The sequence below is a fragment of the Urocitellus parryii genome, chromosome 12, assembly GCF_045843805.1.
Source record: "Urocitellus parryii isolate mUroPar1 chromosome 12, mUroPar1.hap1, whole genome shotgun sequence".
Lineage (NCBI taxonomy): Eukaryota > Metazoa > Chordata > Mammalia > Rodentia > Sciuridae > Urocitellus > Urocitellus parryii.
Window position 1 is genome coordinate 36,273,779 of NC_135542.1, and position 13,784 is coordinate 36,287,562.

Below are 13,784 nucleotides of genomic sequence, written 5' to 3' on the forward strand. Positions count from 1 at the left end.
TCGTGGATAGTTGGGGCTTGGTGAGGCTAGTGGGCTTCAGGCCGTGGTTCACAGACTTCCAGAAGGTAGATTTTTCCAAAAGAAACCTATAATTTCTCAAAGACCTGCTTTTGCTTGCTGGGTAGACATCCAAATAATTATTTTTATAGAAATTTAAGCAGGTGTCATTTTATTACAATCGTGCTTATTGTGTATATGAATTACATTTTTGCTGTGGTCTGTAACAGCATCCTTATGCGAAAACACACTCTAAATGTGGCCCATTACCATGAAAACAGGGCCACGCTCGGGTGTTAAGAACTCCCAAGACCACACAACGTTCCAGGGGCGTCAGCTCCTGAGGGGTTTCTGTCTGATTCTCCAAGTCACCTGCCCATCGTCAGAGCTGCATGACACTTTTATTTTATAAAAAGTAACAGGAGGAAAAATAACCACAAATATTGCCACCACAAGACGCCTGCGGCTGCCTTCTCCCCATCACCTTGTATCTAGAGGCAGGTGCTGCCTGTCGGCCCTCTTCACAGTCTTCTCGACTCCCTGGAGATGTGGTGCCCACTCCACCCCAGCCCTAGCAAGCAAGTGCCCTGTTTCCAGCAAATATGGCCGCGCGTGTACTTGCCTTGGGTCAACAGACAGCCTCCCATCTGCCTACGTGATCCATGTGCCCTCTTCATCTCCCCTTGGAGGCGGACACTGGCCGAGCAAGCTGCCTCGGTAGGAGTGGGCTTCTCCCAGCAACTCTAGGAGCCTGCCACCCTCCACAAACTCACACATAATGACTTGGAGCCTCAGAGACCCTCCAGGTTACAGTCTTGTGTGACGGCTGGGTACAAGATTCAAACCCAAATCGTGTATTTGGAGTTCTGCACCCTTTTCACCACATCCGATTATTTCTTTTATGCTCTGTGCATCTATTAACCCTCTTCTTCCCAACCCAAGCAGTCCATCAGCTCTGAAGCAGAACCTCCAATCCTCGGGCCCCCTTCCCATCCTGAGATGGAGCACCCTAGTGGGAGGGGCTTGCTGAAGGGAGCAGGGCAGGGGCCCCTCTGGTGGCCATCCAAAGTGCACAGTCAGAACTAGGACATGGCAGGGGGCAGGGAGTCCTGGCAGGGGGGAGGTCGGGCAGCTGAAACTGATGAGGCAGCCCACCAGCTATGTAAACAGAGCAGGGCGCCGGGCAATGGAGCCCCAGGGCCGCTGGAGCCCTGGGACGCGAGCCTGCCCACAGAGCCGCCAAGTCTAGACTCCAGATGTCCACGCACGGCTGGCCAAGTCAGCTCTAGCGGGTAAATATTCCTACCGGATGACAGTGGGCTTAGTTATAGCAATGATGACAAAGGACAGAAATAGGAGCAGAGAGAATGCTGGGCACACTGCTGGCTCCTTGGTGGGGAAGGGGCACACACACACGCAGTCCTGTGTGTGTACGTGAGTGCGCGCACACACACACACACACACACACACACACACACAATCTTTAAGATGCTCTCATACCATAGAGCGTATCCATCCTTGTAGTTTTGCTCCATTGAAACAGTTCCTAGATGAACTGAAGGCTATTTAAGTAAATTACCAACTTAAAATGAGAAGAAGCTGGGTGCACAGAGAGGGCATGAGCAATCCACTTTTGGATCTTTAAACTTTGGAGAGGTTAACAGCTAGAAAAAGACAGCAAGCAAGGTTTTAAGAAGTTTTGTAGACTGCAGCACCGTGAAATATCAATCTGCTTGAGAATTGAGAGTTTTACAATTTTTAAGGACTCAGTATAGACCTGCATAACAAAAATCTAAAAATAGGGCTATCCCCCATCTTTCCTCAGCCTAAATGTTTACCACCGTCTCTCATGCCAGCCCTCCCAAGACTGTCACCTTGGTTACAGCTAGTCCCAATGATGTCATAAGCTGATTTCAAAAATGTGACTTTTTACGTCTGCCTGGAGCAATTGGAGGGAAAGAAGACAGGGTTTCAATAATTCCAGAGCTGCAACATCTCTTTGCCTAAAATATATTGGCACCTGGTAGGAGGTAAGGTTTCACTTCCCTGTGAAATTACAGCCTCCCATATGTCAGAGATAGCAGCTGAAAACCAAGGAAATGCTCGGATTTTTTATGAACTCCCGCACTCAATCCACAAGCTTCCAGGAGGCACTTAGGTAACGGGATAGTTGCTTTCCCTGTTTTGTTACTTGACTTCTTGAGTGGGTAGGACTTTATTGGGAGAGAAAATGGACCCAGACCTGGAGTTCAGATCAGCCCCTTTAGGTTGAGGACAACTGAGAAAGGCCATTGCTACTTTGGGTCACAATTTCCCAGACTCTCTGTCCCCTGTACGCCCTTGGTCATCACAGCAGCCCTGTTTAGAGTCACAGAGGTGGTCTGTGACAGACACAGACCTGGCCCATTCTTCTGATTCCAGAGTGAAGTCAAATACCCAGAGGCACCTGCTGGGGTGGACTCAGGGCCCAACCGCACTGCCCACCGTCTCCAGGCTGCCAACTGCCCCTCCTTCATTTCCGAAGCTTAAGCTACCTCATGTCATTTGATGAGTTCATAATTTAGTGTGAAATCTCCTTCATTTCTTTTTCAGATCAAAATTCGCCTTCCTGATTTGCTTGCATAAAAAATACACGGTACGAAGAATTTCAGCTAAAACCCAACAGATAAGACGAACAGTAATCTAATGGATCAGTGTAGTCACAAGTTCTCTGATCCAGACTGGCTAAAACTGAGGCCTGAATTAATGTAAACCTTCATTAAGGTATCATCTGAGTCTTTTTCTTGTCTTGGGGTCATGGTGATAGGGGCTCAGTGAACATTCTATCAAGCATTTAGATGTTATTATCTCATATTCTATTAGTACAAAATAAATGTAATCTGCACCATTATTATTGTTGTTTAAGTGTTCCATTATTTGGATTTATAGTGAAGCAGTGTGTGCTACCCATTGTACAAAAATGCATCCAAGAGGAATCTGAGTTGCTCAAATAGGTGAGAGGGTAGTGGGGGTTCTCCAGAAGGTTCTGTGGTGGCCGTTTTGTCTTTGCCGTTTGGTCTTCGGGGATCTGGCTCACTAGAATGCTCTCAGCATCCCCGCTGCAGAGAAAGCATTCCTGCGTGAACCCTTGCTGCAACCTGATGAGCTTCCACCGGGCACATCAGAGCCTTTGCCATGAAGGGACAACCAGACTCAAGCCCTCCTCCTCCACACCCACCACCCCACCTCTCTCCTCCACCAGGACCTGAAGACCTCATGGTAGGTGGCTGACTCCTTCTTCTCTCGCTGTAGCTGTCGCCCAGCCCACCTCCAAACCACACCTCCGGCTTCCCCCTCACATCCCCGCTAACCTGGCTTCCCCACCGGCCCCGCAGGGCCCAGAGCCACTGCTCCCTCGGCTGGGGACCTTACTCACCGCCCTGTCCCTGTTTCTGCAGTCTGTTTGCTTTCTAGTCTCCTACGATTGGCTTTCTGTGCACTATGGGTTGCATATTTGTGTTCCCTTCCCAATTCAGATTCTGAAGCTCTAAACCCCACAGCACGTTAGGAGCTGGGGCGTGGGAGGTGGTCAAGTGGAGCCCCCCCTGGAGGAGCCAAGGAGAGCTGCCCTCTCTGCCCTGCCCCGCCGGGGAGAGGAGGGCCTGGCTGGCTCCACCCAGCAGTCCTCATGGGGGACGTCCAGCCCCCGAAACGTGAGGCCTGTGGCCTGGGCTCCCAGTCGCCCAGTCCTGGGGTCCTGTAGAGGGGCCACCCTGTCTGCACAGGAGGACTCCTTCCGGGGTCCTGAGGCCGCGGCCCGCGGGGTCCCGACTCACTTCTATGCTGCCTCCGTGGGGCCTGCCATCTTCCTCACCCTCCGGTGTCTCTTGTCTCTACAAGGACTTTGCCCCCGCTGTCCCCTCCACCTGCAGGGTCCTTTCCCGGCTCTGTCCCTGGTGATTCCCACTCCACCTCGTGCCTTCACTGCTGGCCTGGAGTCGTACCTTGCTGGGTTCTCAGGTCGGTCAGAGTCCTGGGCTCTCCCCCGCAGCCTGGGCAGGCTCTCCGTGGTCTCAGCCATGGCGCGTGTCCTCAGAGTCCTGTGACAGACACCTGTGCCCTCACTGATTTATAAATGCTCCGTGGCAGGGGCTCATCCAAAGTTGGTAGGGGCTCTTCTGATGTTGCTGGGTACAGCCCCACTCCCCAGCGTGGGTTCTAATGCACGAACAAAGGCCTGGCGAGTGCCTGTGGAAGGAAGGAAGGAGGATGGTAGAGGAGGAGGGAGGCTTATGAGTGTTCCGTTGCTATAAGAAAGGTCACCGAGTCTGTGGCTTGGAGCAGCACAGACAGGGCAGTTTTCACAACAGCAGACGGGCACCTCCGTGGGGCTCTCTGCTCAGGGTCTCACAGGGCTCAAGGGCAGGTCAGCCAGCTTTGCCCACTGCAGGGGCTAGTGAGAGAAAGATTTTTCTTCTTGCCAGAGGGCAGCCAGGGGACAGAGCTCTAAGGACTGAGCCCAAGTCCTTGCCAGGCCACGCCCCCTGTAGATCCTCTGTTTTTTCCCAAACTCTCTGACTTGAGAAAGGGCCATTTTAAGGCATCACCTGGTTAAGTAGGGCCCACCTGCATAATCTACCTGGATCAACTCAAGGCCAACTGACCCGTGGGTGGTCTAACCACAGGAGAGGCACACCACCCCTTCACAGGCTCTACTGGCACTCAGAGGAGGGAGTCAGAGGAGAGCATCCTTCCCACCACAGATCACAAGATTCTGCAGCCGGGCAGGGGCACTATCCCTCTCAGAGGCAGGATGGAGTGACAGGCCCACCCTCCCCAACACGGCCAAGCTGACCAGGAGAGAAGTCACCACGTTTCTGAGTCTTGGTCTCCAAATAGATACAGTTATAAAAACAGCAGCGTCCACCTCGAGGGTTGCCCTGCAGGAATAAATGACTTCGTGTGTGAAGCGCTCTGAGCGCTGTCCCTGGGACAGGCAGTGTCCACTCAGAGGGCCAGCACAGCTTCGTAAGGTGCTGCTGGGAACAATGGATGCAGTCCTGGAAACCTAGATCTTCCCCAGAATACCTAGAACATACGGTATCCAAAATTAGAGCGCCAACATCCAATAAGCAGGGTATCTTTGGAAAATAAAATCCCCTTGGAAACAGGAGACAGAAGGGGAGACTTTAAAAAAAAAAAAAAAACACACAAATCCAATTCAGCCCTGGTAGTTACCTATATTACTAAGGAAAGCTCAGACCCTGAGAGTATCCAAACCTTACTTTAGAGACAATTGTTATTTTACAACTTCTGTCACTGCCAGTGTGACCAAAATACAAGAGACTTTAATCTGACTGCCTGTCTGTAAGTTGCTTTGTAGCATATTATTTTCTCCTCAATCAAAATGAATATTTCCCATTGTAAAGGCTCCCACATCCTCCATTACTTCCAGTGTCTCAAACTCCCATTCTTGCTGATGAGAACTTTCTTTTTGATGTAGCTTATTTGGATTCTGTTTTCCCCATTACAATGTAGGAACTTCCCACAGAGTGGGTGAGATCACTTCCCGCTGACTCAGCACACTGGCTGAGTCAGGACAAGCAGGCCACCGGGGAAGGCTGTAATTAAGACTGATTGTGGAGGTAGTGCCAAGCCTCAGAAATGTCCCGAGAGACCCAGAGAACCGGAGAGAGAAATCACCTTGCTGCACCAGCCACTGACACCCTGGTTGGAGCTCTTCTGCCCTCAACCAGCCCTCCTTGCTGGTGGCCAACCCAGGGTGGCATCAGGATCCTAGAAGAGAACCTTACAGTTCTTGCTTGTCCCTGGGGTTCAATGGCTCTTGGGTTTATGAAGGAGAAACTATGTGAATGAAGGAGCATTAGAATTAACCTCCAGCCTCACCACTTGCTGGGGCAACTCTCTCTCTGCTTTCTAGAGCTCCCGCACCTTCACAATCGGACAATCCCGGTTCCTGACTCCCTCCCTTCACTGTACGTAGCCAAATGTTGGACAGGACTTTCTCTGCCTTTGAAGTCTGGTTAAATCAGCCTAAATTGAATCTGCAGTAAGAACTGGTTTAGTCTGCTTTCCATTGCCATTACAAAATACCGGAGACTGGGTAGTTTGTAAAGATTAGAAGTGAATTTGGCTTCTGTGTAGGAGGCCAGTAAGTCCAAGAGCATGTCATTGGCATCTGGCTGTCATCTTGGGGCCTAGTCATTGCATGGATCACAACAGGGGCCTCACATGGTGAAACAGCGAGCCTGGGCCGACTCAGGTCTTCCTTGGTCTTACAAAGTCCCAGTCCCACCCTGGGCCCCCGTGATGTGATGATCTTATCTAATCCTGATCACCTCCCGAAGGCTGTGCCTCCAGAGCCATCAACACTTGGTTTGGGAGGTTAAGTCCAAAACATGAGATTTGGGGGATATGCACGCCACAAGCCACAGCAGAGCCTTTTCCATGATTTCCGCAGCCCCAGCGCGGGCTCCCGGGTCTCCAGTGTGCTGTGCTCCTTGGTCCCCTGGCCTTCTCCAGTCAGACCAGTCTCCTTTAGCATTCCACTTCCACAACTTTACCGAAGATCTGGGGGGTATTTGGAGGCGCCACCTCCTGCATCGCACAGTCTCTGACACTTGGTGAACAGCACCCTGTTCCTCTAGGTCTTCCCACAGTTGGTCATCTAGGAAGTGATGCTCAGTGTCCTGGACTTTGGCTGCTCCCGGACAGCAGGCAGCCAGCCAACCCACCCTGCCTTCTGAGACCTTCAAGTTGTGATGAGCGAAAAGTCTTCCTCTTGTAATAGCAGAGTGTGGTGAGTCACTAAGGCCTTGGGAGCACTTTGATGAACGTGAAGCAGCTGACAAATGTCTTGGTTGATTCGGGTGCTATCACAAAATACCACAGGCCGGGGCTTACAGACGACCACAGGTGATTTCTCCTAGCTCTAAAGGCGGAGAAGTCCAAGGTCAAGGCACCTGCAGACCCAGTTGTGTGAGGGCCTGCCGTATATTTTATGATGGAGTCTTCTCTCTGGGTGCTCCCAAGGCAGAAGGGGCAGGATCTCTCCTGGGGCTCTCTTAGGAGGGCACTACTCCCCTTCACGAGGGCTCTGCCGACCGCCTTGTCTCCAGGAACCTGACGCCTCCCAAGGCCTGTCCTGATTCCATCTTCTTGGTTTGAGGTTTTAGCAGCTGAATTTGTTTTTAGCATTATTTTAAACAGCATGGGGCTTGAAAGCTTGCAAGGACAATCATGGAACCAGTAGCGAAACTCCTTGAAGGTCCACCCTGTGACAGAAATGAAACCCTCTGTTACCTGTGGCTGTTTTCACTAAAGACATCTCATTTTCTTTGAGTAATCAAGTCTTACAGCTGTAAACCCAGTCACCTTGCAAAAGCAAAAGTCAGATTATAAGGGGGACCAGGCCAGAGAGGATGGCTAGGGCCGTGCCAACACAACTCATCGAAAAATAAAGCCAAGTGCATATATATGATTCCTTTACCTTCTAATAGTGTCATGAAAAGTAGATTGAATACTTATTAAATAAATCAGAGACTATTGGTAATATTTACTATGGTTTTCAATATTTTAGGAAATATTAAAAGCATACAAAATGATATAAAGACATGAACAAAGATGAAGAATGATTCACCTGAAAACCAGCTCAAGTAATGAAGTCTTCCGAGTTTAGCTGAACTCAGAGTGGTCATTCAGTGGGTCATTCCCCCACCTCCATCTCCAACCTCACCCCGGGATAAGCCCCCAGGATGACCACTCAGGATTGAGATTTCTGTCACTTCCAAGCTTCTGCTTGAATCTTTTTTCCTCATTTCTGTGACATCTCCTCCATATGCATACATTTCTCTTTTTTTCTAAATAAATATCTGTTTATTTTCTTATAATAATAAACACCCTTTTGTCTGTCTGTCCTTACAGAAGCATTAAAATAGTCATCTTAAATTTATAACTAGATATTAATTCACTAAACACTTAGAGATTTGTTAAATAGTAATGTAGTTCTTACTGATATTTAGTGAAGTTAATGATGATCTACTTTCAGATTTAATGAAAATTTAAAATAACATAATGTGACAAGCTTTCATCTTCCACAATATCTTCTTGGGAATCAAGCTTTCCAGAGTGTCATTGTGAGACAAAATGCTGAATACTATAAGGTGAACTTTTTTTAACATTAAAGTTTTTTAATTGATTTTTTAAAAAATAAGTGACAACAGAATGTATTACAATTCTTATTACACATATACAGCACATTTTTTCATATCTCCAGTTGTATTTAAAGTATGTTGACACCAATTCATGTCTTCATACATGTACTTTGGATAATGATGTCTATCACATTCCACCATCCTTGCTACCCCCCTGCCCCCTACCTTTCCTTCCCACCCCTCTGCCCTATCTAGAGTTCATCTAATCCTCCCATGCTCCCCCTGCCAACCCCACTATGAATCAGCCTCCTTATATCAGAGAAAACATTCAGCCTTTGGTTTTTTGGGATTGGCTAACTTCACTTAGCTTGATATTCCCCAACACCATCCATTTACCTGCAAATGCCATGATTCTACTCTCTTTTATCGCTGAGTAATATTCCATTGTATATATACTCCACATTTTTTTTTTTTTTTTACCCATTCATTCACTGAAGGGCATCTAGGTTGGTTCCACAGTTTGGCTATTGTGAATTGTGCTGCTGTAAACACTGATGTGGCTGTGTCCCTGTAGTGTGCTGTGTCTAAGTCTTTTAGCAGTATTTCAGAGTCAGTATTTCGGAGTCAGCACCCTTTCCCCATCCTGAGACACACCCATGAGCCTAGAAGTATTGCAAGTAGCCAGCAGCATTAAGGAACTAGCACTGCCACACCAAGGTGCCACACACTGGGGGACTGAACCGCAACGCCTACTTTCTTACCTCCCTGGCGGCTGGGGTCTGGGGTTGCGGTGCTGGCGGAGTCAGGTCCCGCTCTTCCTCAGTTCAGCAGGACTAAGGCCTCCTTCCTGCCTCAGTGCCCCTTCCTGCTGTGTCCTCCCAGGGCGTCTTCCCTGGGCAGGAGCAGCCCTGGTGCCTCTTCCTCTTCTGGAAAGGATACCAGTCCCAAGTGGATGACGATCCCAGCCTAGGACCTCATTTAGCTAAATCAGCACCTTATAGGACCTGTCCCTGTTTGGGGGAGACAGGGGCCTTGTCATTGGATCTTGCCTGCACTCCACAATCTTACTGATGACCCAAGAGGTAAGCCAGAGCCCATGAGAACAATCACCACCTGGGATTGTGTGAAAGCTGCAGAGCACGCCGCTCCTCCATGGCTCACCTTTACCATTCCTTTCTTCTCTCAAGACTCGGCAAGGGCTTCTACCATTTTTCACATCCCTGGTTAGGATCCTCTATTTGGACACTACTCTTGGATATGAGTTTCTGGGTTTCTCTCCTCTTTTTTGCTCCTGATCACTCACAAGAGGAGAGTTCCCAAAGGAGAAGATCAGCTTTTTATAAAATCATCATCTGAAATGAAATGGGAGGCATTTATCACTTTTATGACAATATCAGAATTTAAATAAAATGAGAAAGTTCCTTCAAAAAACAGAACCTACCAAAATTGACAGAAATGATGTTAATGAATTAATAGCAAGATTGGTTTTCTCATGAAGAATATTCCAGGCCCAGATAGCTTCAACAGTAAATTCGACCAATCTTTCCCCAAATCTTCCTGAGAATGGAAGAGAAAGAGTACTATCCACAGATGTACCCTGACACCCAAACACAGCAGGGTCTATAAAACAATGAAAAGTTGTAGAGCAATCAGATGTTTAAGCATAAATGCAATCACCTTTAAAATGCAACATTCAATTCCTACAATATGTACAATATGTGCTCTAGATAAAATACACCTATAAGCAAGATGTCCTGACACCTGGATTCAAGGTTGGTTTAACATTTGAAACTGATCAGTGTGATTCACCATTTTACTAGATTAAAGGAGAAAACCCATGTGATCCCAATGAATAGAGAAAACCAATCTCATGACATTCGGTAATGATTCATGATGGAAAGTTACTTGAGACAGAAGAGAATTTGAAGAGAACTTCCCTATGCCAGTCCAATTCTCTAGAAATCCTGACACCGGTGGCCAAACCCTGGAGCTTCTGTGAGGGTGTCGGCAGGATGGCGCACCCCTCCCCTGGGGCTGCTGTAGGGTATCCACGGGGGGAGGTGTGGCATTGGATTCTACTCCACCACACACAAAAATCAAGCTCAGGTGCATGATCCACCTAGATGGGGAAGGCAAAATCACAAGGGTTAATTACAAAAACAGCACCATACCTGCATAAAAACAGAGGTGTGGACCCCCGTGGATTAGAAGACACAGAGACAAACCCACACAGATACAGTCACCTGCTCCCTATCAAAGGTGTCAAAAACATAATCTGGAGAAAAACAGCCTTTTAACAAAAGTGTTGGGAAAACTGGATATCCATATGTAAAGAATGAAACTAGATCCCTGACTCTCACACTACACCAAAGTCAACTCAAGTGGATGGAGGAATCAGACCAGAAACTGCAACTGCTAGAACAAAACCTAAGGTCAGCACCAGCACATTGGCACAGGTACCTCCTTTATTAACAAGACCCCCAAAGCTCAAGAGATTAAAACCAACCATCAATCAGTGGGGTGACATCAAATTAAAAGCTTCTGCACAGTGAAGGAAATAATTAAGGGTGTGAAGAGAGTCCATGGATTGGAGAAAACCCATGAAAGCTACTCCTCTAAAGACATAAAGAATACATAAAGAACTCAAAAAATACTCAGAATGCATAAAGAACTCAAAAAAATTTAATACCAAAAAACTAAATAATCCAATCAATAATTGGGCAAATGAACTAAACTGACACTTCTTAAATGAAAAACACACAATGACCAACAGATATGTGAAAAAGATGTTCAACATCGTTAGCAATCAAGGAAATACAAATCAAAACCACTCTGAGATTTCATCTCACTCCAATTAGAATGACAGCCATCGAGAGAACAAATAATGACAAGGGTGGCGAGGATGTGGGGAAAAATCCTTCACACTGTTGGTAGGATTGCAAATCAGTACAACCACTATGGAAATCAGTATGGAGGCCTCTCAAAAGGCTAGGACTGGAGCCACCTCTGACCCAGCTATCCCATTCCTCAGTGTCTATCTGAACCAAAGTCATCTTACTAAAGTGACATGGGCACACCCATGTGAATAGCCGCACAGTTCCCCATAGCCAAGCTACACAACCAGCCTAGGTGTCTGTCAGTGAATAAGTGGATAAAGGAAATGTGGTGTGCACACCCAACAGGGTTTTGTTCAGCCATGAAGAAGGGCGAAATGATGCCATTTGCAGGAAACGGATGGAACTGGACAGCATCATGTTAAGCCAGAGAAGCCTGACTTGGAAAGTCCAGGACTGTGTGTTTTCTCTCATCGGTGGAAGCTAGAAGGGGAAAAAAAGATAAAAAGCTGGCAGGCGGTGGGTCTCATGACAAGTGGAGGTAGGCCGCCAGAGGAGAGAAAGGGCCCGGGGGAGCGAGGGAAGGGCGAGGGGAGCGGCTCGGAAAGGAGAATGACCACATTCTTTTATGTGTGAATAGGTAACAACAAACTCCACCATTATAAATAGTTACAATGCACCAGTTAATTAAAAATAAAGGGTTTAGAAGATGATGGGAGATGTCTTGATCCCTTCAAATGTCTTGTGGTGGTTTCTTAAACAAGATTAAAAAAAAGCAATGATCACAGAGAGGGGTGTATGATCCTGAATTTGGGAACGAGTCATGCTCTTGCCCCAGCCTAACAGTTCCTCCTAGAAGCTTCCTCTGACTGCCCTGTGGATCTTGATGCTTGCTCTTTTAAGTCAAGGGCCTAGGAAAGTCCCTTGCTGGAGTCTGGATATGAAGTGTCCCCTAAGGACCCTATGGTGGAGGCTTGGCCCCACACCACGGGGGAGTCTTCAGGAGAGGGCTCTAGTACACGGGAGTTAAGTTCTTGGGGTCGTACTTTGAAGAAGTCCTGTCTCTGCGGCAAGCAGCCCCCTCCGCACATTCCCACCCTGGGTACTGTGCTGCCGCAGGCTCTGAGCAGCTGGGCCCAGCAGCCATGCACGTGAATCAGAATAAGCCTCTCTTCTTCATAAGTTGATTAGCTTGGGTATTTTGTCACACAACAGGAAGCCCACTATCGTACCCTTACATTGTGATGCTGTGTTTTGATCGCCGCTCCTGTCAGTTACGGGGGACTTGGAGTTCCCTCACGGCTGAAACCTTGTCTTAGCAAGATATTTGCCACACAGAAGATGCGCACTAAATGTGTGGGGAATTGAAAGGAGCGGGTGGTCATGCCCACCAGTGAGGCCACACTCACCTGCTCCTCTTGTGGAGCATGAAGAAGAACCTGAGATGGTCTTTTTGCACTTGTAATTAAAAAAAGAAATACCCTTCCAGCTCCCTTCTCCATGACACCACGGGCACAGTGTACACAAAATCCAGGACAAAATTTGTGAACAGGACTGCTGCCTGCTCACCTAGGCTCTGAGCTACACCGAACACAAAGATGGCTTATGGGGGTGTGTGCCTGTGTGTTCAAGCCTGGGTTTCTGTGGAGGTGGTCTGGCTGGGCGCACAGTGTGTGCTATTCTCCCTGGGCCCCTTGCACGGCTCGGAGGTTGATGTCCCTGGGCAGCAGCTGTCGATGATTTCCTGTGTGTGCAGTGGGGGATTCAGCGGCTGATTCACACTTGACCTCTGTCTCATCACCTTTGTTTTTGCCCTCTCAGCTTCTGTAACCAGCTATGAAGGAGCCCCAGGAGCTCCTCTCCAGGAACCAAGAGCTAAACATGAGTCGGAGCCGTGAGATCTGCAAGCTGGGCAAAGTGAGGTCTTCCTCAAGGGAAGGAGGCAGACTCCGAAGTGCTTCCCCTGGCAGGGATAACTTAAGTCCTCTTAGAGCTCCAGAAACAGAGGCCCAGAAGCACACAGGAGCTGACCCCAGCTCACCCAGCACGATGATGTGAATAGTCCAGTACTGCTCCCAGCTCTGCCATCTTCCCCCCGCCCCTCCACCTGCACCCTTCAACTGTCTCTCCAACACCATCTCCACTCACCCTATCCCTGGTCAGGCCACAGAGACCTGGGAAAAAGGCAGAGCTGTGAATGGTGATGGCTAAACTTTGAAATCCTTCAGCTCTTCCCAGTGAATTCCATGACCTTGGCAGAGGTTGGAAAACAACACAGAATACAAAAGCCTCTGAGCACAGAGGGGGTCCTTGCCTCCCAAGAGCCCACGGGTTCATGTTGCATGACACCAACCTCGTATTATTTATAGACGGTCATATGGTGTGCACTGGCTGGCATGTTCATGGGAGCCCCGAAGTCCTGGGAGATGCCTGTCAATCCAAGAGATGCCCAAGAGAAAGGGGCGTGAAGGGTCTAAGCTGCTGGAGGAGAATGGCAGCAGCACATGATTAAAGGCTAAAGGAGCGCCACGCCACCCATGGGCTCCGCTCATCATCAGCCACCCTGTGCCAGGCAGGCTCACTGGGCTCCAGCTCCTCCCTCACTCTATCCTTTGGCATTGTCTGCAATTTCATGTCACTCTAAGTAATCTGTGGAAACTGGCCCAGGGTGCACAGGTGGAGAGCAACCAGGCAAAGACAGAAAGACGACAACATGGATGGTGGATGGTGTGTAAGCAGCTCCAGGAAGCGGCCCTGCTCTGATTCATGCTGGGACCAGGACACATTCTCCCCCAGGCCC

At 48.5% G+C, this 13,784-nt stretch overlaps 1 pseudogene; it reads right to left on the reverse strand.

Annotated features, from left to right (window-relative positions):
* LOC144249616 (zinc finger protein 350 pseudogene) overlaps nucleotides 1-4,057 on the reverse strand; it is a 77,327-nt pseudogene extending 73,270 nt beyond the window's left edge.
* Between the last annotated feature and the right edge of the window lie 9,727 nt (nucleotides 4,058-13,784).